The sequence below is a fragment of the Rhinolophus sinicus genome, linkage group LG03 (genome assembly GCF_036562045.2).
Source record: "Rhinolophus sinicus isolate RSC01 linkage group LG03, ASM3656204v1, whole genome shotgun sequence".
NCBI classification, from domain to species: domain Eukaryota; kingdom Metazoa; phylum Chordata; class Mammalia; order Chiroptera; family Rhinolophidae; genus Rhinolophus; species Rhinolophus sinicus.
In genome coordinates this window covers 12,558,816-12,577,866 of record NC_133753.1, presented here as the reverse complement: position 1 = coordinate 12,577,866, position 19,051 = coordinate 12,558,816, and the positions used below count along the sequence as shown (strand labels likewise).

The window sequence follows — 19,051 nt, the reverse complement described above, 5'->3', positions numbered from 1 at the left end:
TCACCACAGCGTTTGCTGCCGGTCCTGGCCGTGTGAGTGCCAACTGGATTTAGAAGGTGGGCCCATCACATGCATCATGAAACCCAGAATGCTCTACGAGGAAGGTCATTGCCTGTATAATGTCAGAGTTCCCACTCGGGGCTGCGTTCCACGACCTGTGACCAAAGCCAGACAAACAGCTCAAAGGAGACTATGTGATGAGTGAAGATGTCACACCTGCACGGGATGACATCCAGCTCAGCACTGTCAGCCCGACGGCAGCAGGAGAAGACACTGTAAACTCTGCCGGGCAGCTGCCAAGGAACTCTGGGAAGACCCTGGGCAGCCCAATCCCTGCTGAATTCCCTGGGAAGCCTGCAGCCCACTTAGCTGGGATCCTCTATTCACTTTTCCTTCCTTCTTTCCCTCAAATCCACTCTCAATGGGGTGATGGGGTGATGGCGCAAGGAGGGAGGCTTTTTCTTGCATTTTGTTCTAAACGACAAGGGACATCCTAGTTACACCTTTTCCCTGAGCGTGCCGGTGGAGCCCTGCAGGCTATGTCTAACTGGCTGCAGCCCCCGAATGACACGCTCAAAAGGTCAGAGCCAAATACTAAGTGCTTCGATTAATGCAAACATTCCTTTTTTGGTGGATGGGCGCTTTTTAATCTGTGTGGATCCAGTAGTCAACGGGCATCGCTCTCCATCTTCGGAAAACTTGAAGGAAACATCTAAATAACATCCAACACCGAGCTTCTTCGTGTACAACAAATGTCAATGATATGCAAACACAGGCACTTGGCCAGGAAACACGGGTTTGTCAGAGTGGATGGTGAATGGGCTCCTGGTTGCTCTGAGCTCTGCCCCGGGAGGAGGGGCCTTGTGAGGCTGCACCCAGGACTCTCTCCCAGGTCAGAGCTCCACATAGTAGACATTGCCTTTATAGGTCAAAAGGATGGATCAGAGAGAGATTAAATTAAGTAGAGTTACCAGTCGATCACAATCATTCTCTGAGTTCCTCCCGCAGCTAGGCATTAAGGAACCCACAAAGAGACATCGAGTCCCAAACCCTGAACCTGGCTCACCGGGCCCCTCATATGCTAAATCTGCTAACCTACCCTGGCCGACTTCATCCCCTTCTTTGCCCTGGCATTTCCAGGATGGGCCAGCCTTTCTCACGTTCAGACCTTCTCAACAAGCTGACTCCCTCCCCTTGTCTGGACAGCTTTCCCTGACCAATCACTGAGCCCCCTCAGTACCCTCTGCCTGGTGTCTCCAGTGCCCAACACAAACTGATACATAGTAGGCACTCAATTCACATTTGTTGAATAAATAAAACATTCCTGAAACAACGAGCAAATAGTTTAAAGAATGTACACATTTTTAATGTGTACAAACACACACACACACACACACACACACACACACAAGTCCTTATATGCAATGACTACATATAAAAACTGGTGAAGTCTTCTAAATAAGGTCTGTCATCTGGTTAACAGGATTGTACCAACGTCAATTTCCTGGTTTTAACAAGGCACTATAGTTATGTAAGATGTTTCATGGGGGAAGCTAGCGGAAGGATGCATGGGGTCCTCTCTATACTTTTTTTTTTTTTTTTGCAACTTCTAAGTCTATGATTATTTCAAAATAAAAAGTTGCAAACAATATACCAAACAATAAAGGGAAAATATTCCAGGGACTAAATGAGCAGCTGAGGCGAGGGGGTATCAGCCTCGTTGCTGCTGGACCCCACCATGTTGACACACCTGCCACACTCCCAGGTTAGGGGTGATGCCCACCCTTCCCTTCGTGCTCCCTTCTCTTCCGCAGGGGTCAGCGGAAATGTCCTCCCCTCGGAGACATCTTCCCAGACCACCAGAACCATAGGCATTTTCTCACACAGCTTATTTACTTCCCTCAGTGCTTAGATCCTAATCGGGAATCTCTTGTCTATTTGTTGTCTTCTCCCACCAGGATGCAGGTGTCACAAGAACAGGGACCTCTGCTGTGTGTACCACTGTTTCCCCAGTACCAGGGAATACTCTGGCCCACGAAACTTAAGGAATCTTTTTTGAATGAACAATGAATGTGTCAGTGAATTAATGAAGAAAGCGTATCAGAAACCCATGCTGAGAGCGATGTTATTAGTCTTAAAGATTTTCTAATTAAATAATAATAATAAAAACCAAGTCCTTTATAAAATATAACTATGATTCATAGGAAATTAGTTGAAACATACAACGTGATGTCTGAAGTAGGTGCCAGAAGGAAGCAGATGCCACTGACACTGGTGTAATCAGGAACGGCGTCTGGATAGACATGGAAAGATGGATCGGATGTAAAGAGAGGTCAAAGTAGGGAGAAGGGGGAAGGGTGTTTCAGAACTTGGGAACTAGCATGAAAGAAAACCTGAGAGGCATCCAGGCCCACATCTGTCCCCTTAGGAAGCTGGTGACCTGTCATGAGCTGTGCTGAGTTACTGTAGCGAAGGAGAGTGACAGGCCCTGCCTACGTGAGCTTCCGCTCTAGATAAACAGCTTTCTGATAAAACAAGATTTGTAAGCATGGACTTTTTCATTAATGAATATTTCCTGATTATACAGCAGGGAGCTTAGAGACTTTGCTTTGATACTTCTGAGTTCTTGCTGGCTGGAAGGAAAGCCAGAAGGCTATTTAAAATTGATCAGGGGGAAGCAGGAGTCCTTTTGCCTCTGGGGCAAAGCCCTCCACTGTGGGGAGGGCCACTTTGGTGAGCTTTCCCAATCATGCAAACACAAGTCAAGTCCCTCCTCTTCTTCCTCAAGGGAATACCTGACACTGGAAAAATCCTCCAAGGTCAAGGGCATCAGACTTGGATGTTAAGGGACCTGGCTAATTGCTGTCAAAAGCTATCTCACGAGGCACCACTGCTCCAGGGCCATAAGAAGTGGGGCTTCCCTGCTGGTGTGGCTGTGGACCAATGCAGGGGTGGAGGCTCCCAGCCCACTGTCCTGTAGTGCAGATAAAAGAGATCTGAGGGTTCTCCAGATTCTATCAGCTGAGTGGACATGGAGGCACCAAAGAATAAAGAAGTGCCAGGAATGCGTAGGGCTGAGAGGCCTCTGTCTTCTTACTGTTTCCCAGCCTACCCCATTTGCCAGACCTGGGGTTCCCTACGCTAACTTGGAGTTTAGAGGCAGCTTGGGTGTCTATTCTTCTTGCACACAGCCTTCCTTAGAATCACGGCCAAGAGGTTGCATCTTCCCAGCTCACTAAAAAGCAATCCTGGTATCATATATACATGACCATAGTGTCTAGCTACCTTTCCAGCAACACCTGGAAAACTTACAAGTGATTCTCTTTTCCCAGAAACCTTTGGTCAGAAAGCTTCCTGAACAGTTTATGAAGCGGGCTCTACCCCCTTGCTTAATTCTTCAGTAATATCTGGCAGGACGTTTTCAAGATGGCCCCACACAAGGTGTTTTACGTCACTGACCACATGTAAAACGGGCTCCTTGGAACTCACAGCTTTAAGTGTTGCAAAGACTGTGAAGCATGATCTAACACTTCCAACTGGAGCTGTTTATCGTTTTGGATACTGAGAGGTCACTTCCATTCTTTCCAGTAGATGAAGACGGATTGGTGCCCTTGACTAAGGTGAAATACACTTTTGCAATCTTCCATTTAAATCTCAACTCTGGAGCTGTCTGGATGCAGTTAAGCTTAGGACATCATTCTGGATTATATCGTAAATTAATTTGAAATGCTTATTCCGTGTGTAGGTTTTCATGAACAGTATTCTTTTCACAGGTTGATCATTCAGGTAGAATATTGGGGTAGTCCCCTTCTCATTGGCTTTATTTACTTTTATAAATAATGCATACACCAACACACAAAAAGAGTTTCTGCCAGCTGCCCCCAAATGAGTCACAGTGTGAACACCGCTGAGCAAGTGGGCAGGAAGCAGTCAGCCAGCAAACGCAGGGCCTGCCTCTCCAGGAGCCTCCGGTGCTCCAGCCTCCAGTGGCTTCCCGGTGTCCTGGCCCATCACTTCCACTTATTTCTCCTCCTTTTCATGTCTTTTCCTTCCGTGTCTGCACCCTCCTAAATCACAGCTCAGCTCACTGAGGCATACAGGTTACTCCGCTTAAAGCAAACTGAGAGTAACCAATACATTCAGTACCCCCACCCCCGGGGCAGCCATTTTGCTACCAAATACGACTCTGCCAAACTGAAAAACAACAAAACAATAAAAACCTCTACTTATTTCTCCTCATTTTCCTCTCTCTTCCAATTGACAGCAAGCAAATGGGAACGGTTGTTTTGTGCCACCTGGATTCTAGTGCCTGTGACTGTTCAGACAACTGGTTTGCCCACGAGCAGTATCCCTACCCATGTTGGGAACATTCTTGGAGTCCTACTTAAGGGCCAGTTCCAGGCATGTGGGTCAGCAGGATGAATCAAGACCCTGCCCACCAAGACCCCACAGCCTAGTGGAGGACACAGCCTGTAATAGCAGTTACGATACAGTGTGGTAAGTGCTGCAATGCAGGTATGAACAGACCATCGTGAAGGTCTGCACAGCCTCCCTAATTAAAGCAAACCCTTCAACATAAGATCAAAAATTCCAGGGGGTTTGGGGCAGCTGACCAAAAAACTTGACCCCTCTGAGTTTTTCCTTTTTCTTGGGAGTTTTCTCTGATCAATTGTTGTTCTAGTGACCAAACTGATCCCTGGAGGCATACAGCATGGTGGGGGTGGGAGTACATTGAAAACCTAAGGCAGAAGTTTTTCAAGGTACTCCCACCCCCACCATGCTATATGCCAGAAGGGGGCACGTCTGAATTGTCATCAACAGAGTGGGGAGAAAAAGAGTAACTACAATGCTTGTACGTAGATTGTCACAGCACTTGGCACAAAATGCATTTTGTTGGTACACCGCTGCTGGGTGGTAATAATCAGGAACTCGGAAGGATCCAGAGCAGGCTGGGGCCTCCTGGGCTCCGCGGTCCCGACAGCTACGCGACACTGGCCTCTCCTCTCAATGGCTCTCACCATCCCAGACTCAGACACACTCTGGAGCTTTACCTGTTCCAGGTATGTTTATCGCCGTCCACCAACACCTGCTCCAACTCCTAGTGCCTTGTGGGCAGAGACCACGGTTTCATTACACGTTTCAAAAGAACCAGGGCTGGCCGCATACTGAACAAATACAATCAGGACATTTCTAGTCGGAAGGGACTCTCCAAGAGAGTTATGGCCAGCATTTTCATTTAAAACTACAATTATTTACTGAATAATTTTTAAGTACAGAAACATTTTTTTATTTTTTTTTAATATTAAAAATTATTTTATTTATTTATTAATTTATTTATTTTACAGACGTAGGTAGTGAATTAAGTGGAGGTTTTCTGCTAGAATAAATTCTCTGTTTCATCAGGCCAGGGTAAAATTTGTGAATGGTTTTCATTTTTTTTTCACTTGAATTTTAAACTAAGACTATTTTTGAAAAGCTTTCAATGTAAATTGCCACTAGTCCCACCACCTAAACAAAGTGGCCCCATATAAACATTAAAAAATAAAACAAAACTGATAGATGAACCCGTTGTGTTTTGCAAAAAGACAAAACAGTATAGGAATGTGTGTAAAAAGTTCCTCCTGCCTTGAACCTTCAGTCCGCCCTACTTTTTTTTTTTTTTAAGATTTTATTGGGGAAGGGGAACAGGACTTTATTGGGGAACAGTGTGCACCTCCAGGCCCCCTTTCCAAGTCAAGTCGTTGTCCTTTCAATCCCAGCTGTGGCGTGTTCAGCTTCAAGTTGTTGTCCTTTCAGTCTTAGCCGTGGAGGCCGCAGCTCAGCTCCAGGTCCAGTCGCCGTTGCAGGGGGCACAGCCCACCGTCCCTTGCGGGAGTCGAACCAGCAACCTTGTGGTTGAGAGGACGCACTCCAACCAACTGAGCCATCCAGGAGCTCAGCGGCAGCTCAGCTCAAGGTGCCGTGTTCAATCTTAGTTGCAGGGGGCGGAGCCCACCATCCCTTGTGGGACTTGAGGAGCTGAACCAGCAACCTTGTGGTTGAGAGCCCACCGGCCCATGTGGGAATTGAACCAGCAGCCTTCGGAGTTAGGAGCATGGAGCTCCAACCGCTTGAGCCACTGGGCCGGCCCCTTCCTACTTTTTTCTTGTGTATCTTGCCAAAAATAATTATGAAAATACGAGCACATATATGCATATGCATATATATACGTATATATGACTTAATTTTTTTTCTTTTTCTTTTTTACATAAATAGGACCCCACTTTCCTGCAACTTGCTTTTTGTTTCCTGCAACTTGCTTTTTGGTGTATGGTCTGCATGTTTGTGCTTTCCCAAAATTTATATATGAAAATCCTAACCCCCAATGTCATGGTGTTAGGAGGAGGGGCCTTTGGGAGGTGATTAGGTCACGAGGGTGGAGCCCTCATCAATGGGATCAGTGCCCTCATGAAAGAGACCCCAGAGAACTCCTGAGCCCCTTCCACCACTCAAGGATACAAGAAGTCTGTGACCTAGAAGAGGGTCCTCACTGGACCACGCTGGGACCTTGATCTTGAACTTCCAGCCTCCAGAACTGTGAGCAATACATTTTGTTGTTTATAAGCCACCCAGTCTATGGTATTTTTCTATACCTGCCCAAACAGACTAAGTCAGAAGGCAATGAGCAAAGTTCTGAAAACAGAATGCTTGCTTTGTACTCCCACTGCCATGATACTTTCTAATTATATTATGATCTTGAGCAGGTTACTTAATCTCACTGTGCCTTAGCTTTTACATCTGTAAAATGGGACTAGGTGAGTTAATACATGTAAGCTTCTTAGAATGTGTATGGCACTATATATATATTATGATTACTTATTACCATTATATTTTTGTACCCTTTCCACGTCATCCTCTTTAAGTATTTCCCAGTGTGCCAAGGACATATACTTGTATGCGAAGGGTATACATTTACCTAATCCGCTGGTGATGGGTATTGAGGTTGTATCCAGTTTTTTGATATTGCTATTATAAACAAAATCAAGATACCCTCATTCACCAGTTTCTGATACTTTGGTGAGTAGATCCATAGGATATATTCCCAAGGGTGAACTTGCTGAGTCAGTGCATATAACTTTTGATAGATATTGCCAAATGCCCTCCCAAGACCTTCTGCCAATCTACCCTGCCATGAAAACTGAGAGAGGGTGTCTTATTTCCCAACCCCTCTCTAGAACCGGATATTCTCAATTTTTTTTTTAAATATTTGCCAGTCAGACAAGCGAAAGTGGTATCTTCTTGTTTTGATTTGAGCCTCTTTAAATTATGAGTGAGGTTGAGAACTATTTAATTTACAGATGAGAAAAATAGAGACCCAGAGGTCTCCTAACTGGCTGAAAGTCTAACCCTGACCTGCTTATAGAGAGGAGCCAGGACCAGAGCTCGGGTCTGAGACCACCCCGAGGATGCCATGACCCCCCAACACCAAGAGGAGAGTCTGATGACCAGCAGTCAGGCTTCTTCCTCTTCCCTGTTCAGGGCACATCCGGGCCAGGTAGGCAGGTGGGGCTCTCTACCGCCTGGGTAGGGGTGAGTGGCCTCTTCAGAACCAGCAATTGTGAGTCCTATGTTTCCCTGCCAGGCTTGGGAAGGCTCGGCCTCGTCCTTGGCCTTCAAACTGCCTGAGGTTCCAAGGAGTTTCTTATTGCTGTTCACGTCATCTCAAATGTTTCTTCTGCCTGAGAGCAAAGTGGTTCGTGTTGGGACTGGACCTTCACATTCCTCTTTCTCCTTCTCTGTGGAACAGGACTTTTTTTAACCAGGAAAGAAAGCTGCTTGGAGGAGGGAAAGGACCTCTTTCAACTACACTCGGGGGGTACCCCCACAGGCATGAACACAGTAGGTGTCCCTGGAACAACATACAGGTGTGAGCACCTGCCCTAGGGAGGGCCCTGATCCTGCTTCTCGCTGGTGCTGTGGCCTTGGGTACCTTCCTCTAAGCCTCGCTGTCCTCACCTGAATGATGAAAATGACACTGATGCCTGCTTTGCTTAATACACAGGATTGTTGTGAGCAGAGTAGATTGTCAGCATGCCAGTGCTTTAAAAACTGCGAAGCTCCACACAAATCAAGGACCTTGGTGAATGTCCATGAGTCGGTTGCCACTGGCTTCCGTGCGGGAACTTTCCTTTATGAAGCAGCCGTCCTCCGTCTCACGGGTGGGGACTGCCCATGCTCCAAGGTATTCTTGAAGCCACCTACGTCGCACCCAAGCACACCAGAACCAGGCTTATCATCATGACATAGGCTGTGTCAAGCTTCCATCTTGATTGTGCAAAAAAAAAAAAATATTTCCTAAGCATCTATTTATACACCAGCTAAACTAGAAGTTCAGCAAAGAGAACTGTAGTAACTTCACATTTGTTTGGCAGAATCAGGGAGCACAGTTCCATTTTACTAGATTTTCTCAGTCAACTGATACTCATCACACATTAGAATTAAAAAAAATAAAGTGGTCATTTTGAAGCGAATCATCCTACAGTCATTACATATTTTCCTACTACTTTCTTAAAAAAAAAAAGTTAACTACAGTTCAACCTTTCTCCATATCTCACTGCCACCATCATAAACACTGTTATCTGACTAAGCCTGGAATCATAAGAACCTGTTCTATCACCCACAGCTTTGAGACAAACCATTTAACCTCTGTGCCTCAGCGTTCTCATCTATCAAAGAAAAGAGAATCAAAAACCAAGTTGATCAGGGGTGTGACTACATGAAGAACACAACCCCAACAAGCCTCATCTCAAAGTTTAGTGCATGGATTTGGAGAAAGCTATTTTGTCCTCTGAGATAAGTTCTGTTTCTTCCTAACTCTTGGCTATACTCCAGATAGCTGACTTTGCAGACTAAGTGAGGCCCTCTTGTGTGCATATCAATTCCTCTGGGAGCCTCGAAGAACATAATTAAGACTTGGTGGCACTCGTTACACCAACATCCAAGCCCAGACCCAAGGATTCTGTTTGGCAAGCACGCGGAGCAGCCTGGTAGAGACTAACAGAAGATGCAGAGAGGATGGAGGTGAGGACAAGGGCATCCCTGAGCCTGGTGAGTGACGAACAACTTCCCTTGTCAGCTTTACACACACACCGCTGCCCCAAGCAACTGGGTTTTGTCTTTGTAGGAGGAGATCTTCAGGTGCCCACTTAAGAAAATGAAATCTGAAGGATGACGTCAAACACTGGAACAGTCCACACTGAACACCCAAGACGGGGAAGCCAAGGAGCTGTGGCCATTCCAGAACGTCTGTGTAGGAGGAACTTAGAGGTGGCACTGGGTTGACCAGGAAGGGGATGGCTGGGAGACCCCACGTGGTGTTGCACCTGCGTAAGAAGCACACTGACTGTATGTCTGAGTGGCTTATAATTATGTGTAAGATGGAGAGTATAGGGGGATGGGGTAAAGCCCCCCTAGAAAGGACAGCACTGAAGAGATAAGACAACCCCACTTCAGGTGACTCGTCCATTTTTCTGAAGGATATAAAGAATTCTCATAAATTCCACTTCCTTGCTTCAGTTGAGCGAGGTTTCTAGAGTTCTTGCTCTAATATCGAAGGTGTGTACTGCGGACATCTGGAACTATTTATACATAATTCAGCTCTCTCCTTCAAGTACACAGTTGTATTACAATTTTCCACCTACTGGAAAAGGTGTGGCTGTATGACTGGCCTTGGTCAATAAAATGTGAGTGAAAGTGACGTGTCATGACTGAAAAGCTTTAAGGGCAAGCACACGATTCGCCATTTTCTCCTTTCCCTCAGCCACAGTGACAGGGACTGAGCCTCCGTCTGGGAACGAGAACAAGAATGACACAGACCACAGTCCCCAGCCAGCCTCAGTAGAGATGTAGAGTGAGCAGGAAATAAACCTTCATTGTTTTATGCCCTTGAGTTTTGGGGGCTGTTTTGTTACCCCTAACCTAGTGTACCCTGAGTGACAATATGCACCACTCAGCCACCAGAAGGCAACCTTCTTCTGCTAAACGGTTACTGATTGTCAAGTGTTTGTATTAAAATAGATTGTGCACCCATGGAGTTTGCAGTCTTAGGAATTCCATTGTTTATTACAGATATAGACACAATTTTTAATTATGAGAAACTACACTCCTTTCCAAAAGGTAAAATTTAAAGCTAAGCTCTCAAGAAACCCCCATAACCCCCAATCCCTTTCCTGAGCCCCAGTGAACAGGCTCCCAGGTGCAAGGGCCCGACATTTACACCTGCTCAAAATGCCTCACCCAACAGTAGAGAAGGCCATCATTTTAATCAACTAGTTTCTGATGTAGAGGATTTCCTGCACGACACTCCTCATTAACACACGCTCAGCCTCCGAGATATCAGGCGGGCCTGCCAAATGGGAATTCCTTTGTTGGCTTTATTTTCCCTGTTGAATCCAGAGTTTTAAAATGCAGTTCCTTGAACATCACTATGGGTTGAAACCCACCAGAGTCAGTTTCAACCTCATTTCTCATGCCTCCAGAGGCATATTTCAATTCATCATTTTATTAATATATAAAACATGAATTAGGACAAAATTTGTAGTATTCTCTTACACTATAAAAATCCACAAGTTTTTCTGTAGCAAGAGGTACCAAAACATATGTCTTACACAGTTGCAATGCCGTCTAGGAATGTCAGTGATAAAATCATCTCATTTCTAAAGAACGGGCCCCACAGACATAGATTCCGTTTACATGAAGCCACTGATGCAATGATTTTGGGTCAGATTTATTGTTTTAGCAATCATTACTCTTTGAACTTACATATCAGTACCGCTCTAGTCATTTTAGTGAGCACATTAACGACACCATGATCGAATTTCTTAGGTTGTTAAAATGACCAGATCAGACTCACTACTGGTGAATCAATAAAATATTTCAAAATAAATATGAGGGGAAACGTACAGCCACCCAATTGGATGTCAAGGTCAAAGGACCTGCCTGCCACCCATACGCCCGCCCCAAGCCATAGAATTTATACCTAAATTCTGGCTTCCCAAGGCGCCCAGGGCCAATCTCTCACTACTCTGATGTGTGTCACACAACCACATGGATATAACAGCCAATCAAATTATTAATGAAAGAACTATAAAAATAAAAGCAGCATGGGGCGGCTGGATGGCTCAGTTGGTTAGAGCACGAGCTCTGAACAACAGGGTTGCTGGTTCGATTCCCGCATGGGATGGTGGGCTGCGCCCCCTGCAACTAAAGATTGAAAATGGTGACTGGATTTGGAGCTGAGCTGCACCCTCCATAACTAGATTGAAGGACAACTACTTGGAGCTGATGGGCCCTAGAGAAACACACTGTCCGCCAATATTACCCAATAAAATAAAATTAAAAAGCAGCATGCTCTTTCGTATAGTAATAATTATTAGCATAAGCAATGCAACTTGAAAAATAAGAATGATCAGGACAGTTCAATGATAAGCTAACAATTTCCAACAATCAGACCAAACATCTCTGTCTAAGCTGTTTAATAAAATATCAGCTTGTTGACACTTCTGTTCAATTAAGCACATATACATGCAGAGGCTACTGAAGTGTCCTGGGTGGAAGAGCTAAATAAAGAAATGGAGGCTGAATGATATAGAAGTGGAACTAGTTACAATGGTGATAATTCTCGTATTTCCACATCTTAAGAAAACAATAACTCCTATAAACTGTCCCAGAATCAATGACATAATTTACTTATTTCTACACACATGCAAATACATATAGACACATATATTTACATACACTTATATGAATACATATATACACATATACATATACATATAAAACAATAGATTCTTGTAACTAAGTACAATGTTTCATTTACATTCATGTGAGGGATAAAGTTAAATGCCATAATAATAGGCCGTCACTATTTAGAATCGGTTATCCAGCACCTAACTACCTGTCACACACTACTCTATAAAAGAGCAGACCGTTTCCTTGTTTACCTCGGAGAGCCCCTGATGGAACACTCTAGAAACCATACAGTCCTCAAGCAGAACTTAGCACTGCCCGACTCTCTACCAGTTCACCCAAGATTGATTCAGGAAAGAAGGTGTCCCTTCACCAGATCAAATTAATCACAGAGAAAGTCTGTGACACTCTACTAGGCGAGTAATTTGGACTTTCCAATAGCTACTACAACCAATTTCCTGCCTCTTTTTGTTCACCTGGAGAAATATGTATCATGTGTGAGGTAATGATATTGTCTGGTATTCAAGAAAAAAAAGTCCAAGGCAGTGCAGTCTCTTCAACTTCCGGGAAAAATAAGTAACACCAAAGACGGGGGCTTAACCTACTTGCTGTCAGCTGTGTTCTCCTCACAAACAAACACACCTTCTATGAGGGTCTCAGTGTCACTTAAAAGTCCAACTGTTCAGAGGCCATTTGACTGGGCTTAGGGTGATATTATGCCCTTTACACAAGCGTCTTCCCCGCCTTCATCACGAGTTGTCATATTAACGCGACCAATTTGGATGCCATTCTCTTTCAAGAGGTATCCATTTCAAAACAGCTCTTCCTCTTCAGACTCCCTGGGAGATGCCCCTGCTCTAAATGCCAAATCTTCCTTTGTGTCTACTTCTATCCTATTAAACCAGAAAGCTCTCACCTGGGCTATGTTGCTGCCACCACTGATGGAGCGCTGAGCTTTGAGCACAGTTGTAAGTTGAGGCCCAAAACACTCAATCTCTGGTTAATGCCAAAAAAACCATTTAAGAGTTCATATGCACACAGCAGAGTGAGAGTAAAATAAATGTGGACACATAAATCTATCCACTATTGGGAAACAGTTGGCACATTACAGCATTTTCTGTGGGGGAATAAGAGTAACAGCTCCCCTTCTGCCTTGGCAGGGGCTGGGTCTGCCAGATTTCTGCCGGGAGATAAATGTGTGACTGTGTATTCTTAACCCAGAGTGCTACGGACAGATGCCTACTCATCTTTCCAAATGCTGTTTTTCCTCCTCTTTAAATCAGGAAGAAAGTCTTAATTGCTGGTAAGTCTCTAACACTTGCTAATCTTCTTTTTAATAAGGAGGATAAGCCACAGGCTGCAGAACTCCAGCAAACAGTAGTAGCAGCTAGTGAGGAAGACAGAGAGGGAGGTGAGACAACACCAAAGAGGAGAAGGGGCAAGAGAACCCACTCAACCAAGTTCCCAGATTGTGATTTTGCACTCACTGCAATAAAATTTCAAGAATAGTTCCGGAGACAAGCGTAGGTTGCCAACTTTTTGTTTTGCCAAGTATACTGAACTCACTAGCTCGTGCTCATTTTTCTCTTTGCCTCGGACTGGGGGAAAGGTCATGTTTGAACACTTATTTGTGCCTATTTGTCTATCCCCACCCTCCCCCAACCTGCATTAGATTGTAAACTCAAGCAGGGCACCTCAGAACTCCCTCTGCCTTTCACACAGGAGGCCCCTTGAAATACACCAGACTGGATCCAGAATCTGAAAATTACGATTTATTTTCTCATTTCACTTGAAAAGTTTTCACATTTCCTTATCTTCCCGTAGAGAATTTTTGTGAAACACCTTCTCTAAGGTGACATAACTACACAGACGTCTCAAAAAAACAAAAAACAAAACAATGCATTTTTACACCAGATTCATTTCATCCCTCGATAAGAAAGGAGTATATATGCTTCTCATGGAAATGCATTCTAACAAAAGGGTGTATCCACACTTTCAGCCTAGGGGCCTGAGCTACAAGGGGCAAGAACACATTTTGCAGGCAGAAGCAGCAAAGGACCAAAGACTTTCCATCCATTCATCCTGGCCATAAGCTTACTCCATAGCCAGCCAAGATGACTGCTTTTGAAGGAAACCGATTTGCAGAATCTGGACCAGAACTAGGATTTTCAGTGACAAGTAAGGATTTAGACTAGCTTAATTTCTGAATTCCTGGAAGACAAAGACCATGTATATTAAAGTGGCCCACGCGGTGCCTATGTGCCATGTGTAAAAATCTCCCTTAACCCTTGAGACCAGAACTCAGGACCCGGCCTCTCCATCCTTCACAAACAGCTTGCAAAGGGCCTTTGACATCAAGAGCTGTTTGTTAAATGGACAAATGAATGAATTCACATAGTTACCTTGTTATCTTTTCGGTACACAGAAACAACTGATTTAGAAATCTTTTAGATCAATTCTCAATTAAATAAAAAATGTGGTTTAATTTCATTTCCCATTATCAGTCAGGACCATACATTCTTAAGTAATAACAATTATAATCATTTTAAGAACTATCATAAAATGAGTGTTTACTATCTGCCAAGCACTGTGCCAAGTATTTTATAAGAATTACTTAATTTCATTTTCACACCATCTCTATAAGTTAAATGTCATCATCCCTGTTTTACAGGTGGGGAAATGAGGGCTCAGATGCCTTACATTATTATCTAGGAAGCTACAGCTCAGAAATCACACCCAAAGTCATTCATCTAAGAAGAAGAAGAACTGGAATCTGTAAGTATGGCTGATATTCTCATCCTAACATCCACTGCGTCACCATAGGGATCTTGGGCCATTTCACTGAAACCAGTCCTGCCACAGGCCACCGCTTCTGTGGTGTGTGCACTTTAAATGGTTTTGCTGGAAACCCAGGCCATCCCCTCTTTCCTGGAAGCCAGGGTTCCTTTCATTCTGTTTTACAGTCCTGTGCAGGCTTTATGCCCTCTCTCTCCGGAGCTCTAACTGCAGCCCTCAGGCTTTGGCCCCACTACAGCTAACAACCAGATTGCAAAGTCACTCTATCCAATTAGACAAACCCATTTCTCTCAGGATTGTTGATGCCATTCCAACATGGCTTAGGATGGATCAAAACCCTAAACTTGTTTTAAGTAAAACAAGCTCTCCTGGATTCACAAATTTCTTTCAGCCGTTTTAGTTTGTAACGACAATGCGATAAACATTAGCATGGCAGCTGTCCTCCGACTCTGCCAATGTCTTGCTTTGTGACTCCGTGGCTCTCAGTTTCCCTATATACAGAATACAAACTCTCAATCTACCTCACAAAAATGATTACAATGACCACATGAGCAAATAAAAATACTTTAAGAAAAAAAAGATTAATGCCTTCCGAAACTAAGGTGTTAATATCATACCTTTCCAACGAATACAGGTTATGACACATACTGGGCATTTACAAAGCCAAAGCACAGATCCAGGAACTCTCTCTGTTACATATATGGGGATTTCTATTTAAGCAAAAAGTTTCCGGGAAACACTTAGCGCCCTTATCAAAGGTTCTAACTGGGCAGCCAATAGGAAAACTCCCTGCAGGTCTATGAATCAGTCTTTGGGAGAGTTTTTGTTTTGTTTATTTGGGCCCCACTGATGACACAAGTATAAGTTCCTTGGTATTAAAGTAACGGGGAATGGAGATTAATTTCCCAATTTTTAATTACAGTTGGCCTCCTTGTACCCCATGTTGTAAGTGTCCCGTCTATCAGAGCACTGTGAGAACAGGTGATCTGTCATGGGCTATTTTGAAAGAGCTTTGGTGTCTGAGCAGTTGATGATTATGAAGACATCGGGTTCTAGCCTTCGAAGAATCTAGCACACACACTCTTTGTGTGGCTTTTAACATGGCTTAAATAATGAGGATATCACAGGAAAACATATTGCCTTGAGTGTGTTGACTATTTACACACCCTCTAACCTGTCCAGCTGTCTCCACCTCTGAACATGGATTTTGTTTTTTTCTTTTCTTTTCTTTCTGGAGTCGCTCATTTTCTCCATTGTATTCATTCAGAGGAAAAAAAGATCTCATAAATGTCATTTCATATTCCAAGCAATTTGCTATAGGCAACTACACCATTACTTTGTACAAATAAATTTACATAAATCATTATTAGAATGTTTTATCTTAGCAACATTATTTGGTTCCCAGAGCACAAATTAAATGCATGCTTAAAGCAGAATATTTTAAAGTTATTCCTATATTGTTTATGAGACAGGATTAGAAATTTCCATCTAATTTTTCTTTCATAATGGAATTCCTTCAGTTTTCTTTGTACATTTAGAAGCCACATATATAATTTTCTGGGGGGTTTCTTGAAGCAAGCAACGCAATAGATGATTCTGCTACATTTTGTTCATTTTGCAGAGACTGTTCCCTTTGATTCCACGGGTTTGGTTTTGAACACTGATTAGGAAGGCCAGAAACCAGGAAAATTAATACCATCTTGTGCTAGATGGGTTTTTGTTTGATATGACTGTAGGCAAGCTAGTCTTTGGTTGTGGTCCGGCTTTTTTATTTTTATTTTTTTCTAAATAAACAAACTTGTAAATAAACTTCCTGAAAACAGAGCTCAATCTCTCCTAGCTGTTTATGTTGGGAAAGGCGCCTGTTTGGATGGACTGCACAGCACGTGTCCGGTTTTCACGGGCTAGTTCTACTCCACCCTAGATTTCAAAATAAAGTATTTTCTCCTTATGGAAAATGCAGTGCCCTGTTTTAAAACAAGCTGCACATGTTGATGGCATAGCAGTGAGAACGGAAGGGGCCTGACGGGAAGTCAGCAGACACGCTGGCCAGCTCTGGTCCTGCTACTGGCTGCTTCTGGAGATTCACCACGCGATCCCATGGCTCATCTTCTGGTTGGGGTCACTAAGGCTGGACTCACCGCTCAGGGCTGGCTGTAACTTTCTACCAGCCAGGGGTCTGGGGATAGATTCCCAAGCTAGTGTCAGGGAAGGGGGTGCCCACGTGGTCAAGGGCTCAATCCTGGTGAAGGACGAGTGAGGCAGCCCCACAAGGCACCTTACTACACAGCGTCAGACAGACCAAGGCGCAAAGCGAAGTGCTGCGACTTGATAGCTGTGTGATCATGAATGATTCATCCCTCTCTGCATCTGTTACCTCATCTGTGAGTGAGTTCCTTGTACCTACCTCACAACTTTGTTTTGGGGAGTAAATGAAGTAATGCAGGCAAAAGCTTGGAATAGTGTCGGACACTCAGAAAAGCTCCGTAAACAGTAGGCAACAATAATCTCAAAGGATGACCAGTGGGGTCCAGCTTGGGGTGACCATATAATGTACGGTCTATACCCGGATACTTCAGGTATGAAAGGGGGGGTTGTATGATAATTAGGTTGGGTCAGCTGGGGGAAGCCAGGACAGTCCCAGGCAACGCTGGGGCGTGTGTGACTACTCTGACTCCGGCCCATCACCATTCAAGATCTGAGAAAGAAACAAAGAAACTAAGTCACAACTACTAAGTGTTTCCCTGAAAATAAGACAAGGTCTTCTATTAATTTTGGCCCCAAAAGACACATTAGGGCTTATATTCAGGGGATGTCATCCTGAAAAATCATGCTAGGGTTTATTTTCTGGTTAGGTCTTATTTTCAGGGAAACACGGTATATCTTACATATTTTACAACTCATTATACTTTTAAAGCTCTTTCATACATCTTATTTTCACCTTTCACAAACTATGTGAAAGATGTTGGGCTGGGTTAATTACCCTTTAATAATGAGCAAATAAAAGCACAGAAAAAGGATGAGCTTTCCCACAGTGACACAGCATCGCCAGGGCAGTGGGGATCTCAAGCATTCTGGGGCTTCTCCCTACTTTCCAGGCTCCTGGCAAGGAGACAGAGTCAGGTGACTAATTCTGGCCAATGGACTGTGGGTGTGGAGCTGTTTTGAGTCCTTTCTAATCTAAGGCACTTAAGAATGAGTGTACGTTCTCAACTCTTTTTTTTTTTTTCTTTTCCCACATGTTGCAGCAACCAGGAAACCACATTTTGAAATGTAGGTGTCACAAGACGGAGGAGGGTTGGAAGCTCAAAACACTGGATAGAGGACAGCCACACTGCTGCAATCCAACTCTGGGTAAGTGAGAAATGAAAAGGTGGCTAGTGATCCATGCCTCTTCCTGGGTGAGCGGGCCCTCAGGTGCAGGAGCGAGGTAGTACCCTAAAGCAGGTGGAGCAGGCCTGACAGCGAGAGGGAGAGCCGCAACCGACAGTTCTCACTAGCACCTTCAGGACCCAGGGCAGCGAGAGCCGCCACTGCTTCCTCCAAAAGCCACACTGGAAAAGAGCTGGGTGTGGGCAGGATGTACTCATCTCAGAATTAGCAAGGGCATTTGGCGGCCCATCCCTGACTGTGGCCCCAGCTTCAGCCTTCAGACTCTCCCTGACTTCTGGCTTTCAGTATTCTCTAGATATGCTCTCGGCATCAACTTATAAACTCGTGTTCATGCTTCTTACCTATCAATTCTACTTCTCAGCTCAGAATAGCACCTTGTGAATCACCAGGTACTGACATCACACAGTCCCTGGTTCATCCCAGGGCCTTGTCAAGCCACTCCTGCCAGGCTGGGTTTGTGGGGATAAGGGCAGGTATGTAAGAGAAGAGTAAATACTCGAGTAGACAGGCCGAGGACAGACGTGGACAGGCCCAAAGAAGCAGAAGAGGCCAGCAAGGTGGCAGCCCAGCCAGGGTCAGGGCGACATTGCCCACTGTCCCTGAAGGAAGCTGTCAGCCAAGGCCCCTCTGTAACAAAGCAGTTGTGGTTTCCCCAGGAAAACCTTAAGGGACCCAGGCTCTGAGGGGACATCTGGCTCTGGCTGTGACAGAGGGTCAGGGTCCTCTGCACCCTTTCTGGTCCAGGCAGCCAGGGCCCTGAAGCTCAGGCTCACGGCAGGCTTATTCCCACCTCCCATGCTGCTCCTGCTCCCTCCTCCTGGCCTAATGGTCCACAAATCCTGTCTGAGGCCACCCCCCTTCCATAAATTCTTCCCTAATTATTTCAAGCTCAGTCCTGGAAGTCTTTCAATTCCCTGGACCAGAGAAGTACCATTAGCACCCAGCCTCAGCCCCACGCCGCACCACCGCCTGGCGTTCTCTCACAAGTGAGTCCTGGATATTCTGCTGAGCTGTAAGCTCCCAGAAGAGCTCCGTGTCTCAGATTACCTTAGCCTTCGTGTCCTGAGAACGAATAACCCCTACTCAGTAATACTCACTGACATCAATTAAAAGGCACAACATCAGAATGTGGTAT

The 19,051-nt window shown here is 44.6% G+C and overlaps 1 protein-coding gene across 5 annotated transcripts in view; it reads right to left on the bottom strand.

The window, feature by feature from the left end:
* FOXN3 (forkhead box N3) overlaps window positions 1–19,051 on the bottom strand; it is a 367,936-nt gene that overhangs the window by 251,713 nt on the left and 97,172 nt on the right. The gene's annotated exons all lie outside the window — the stretch shown is intronic.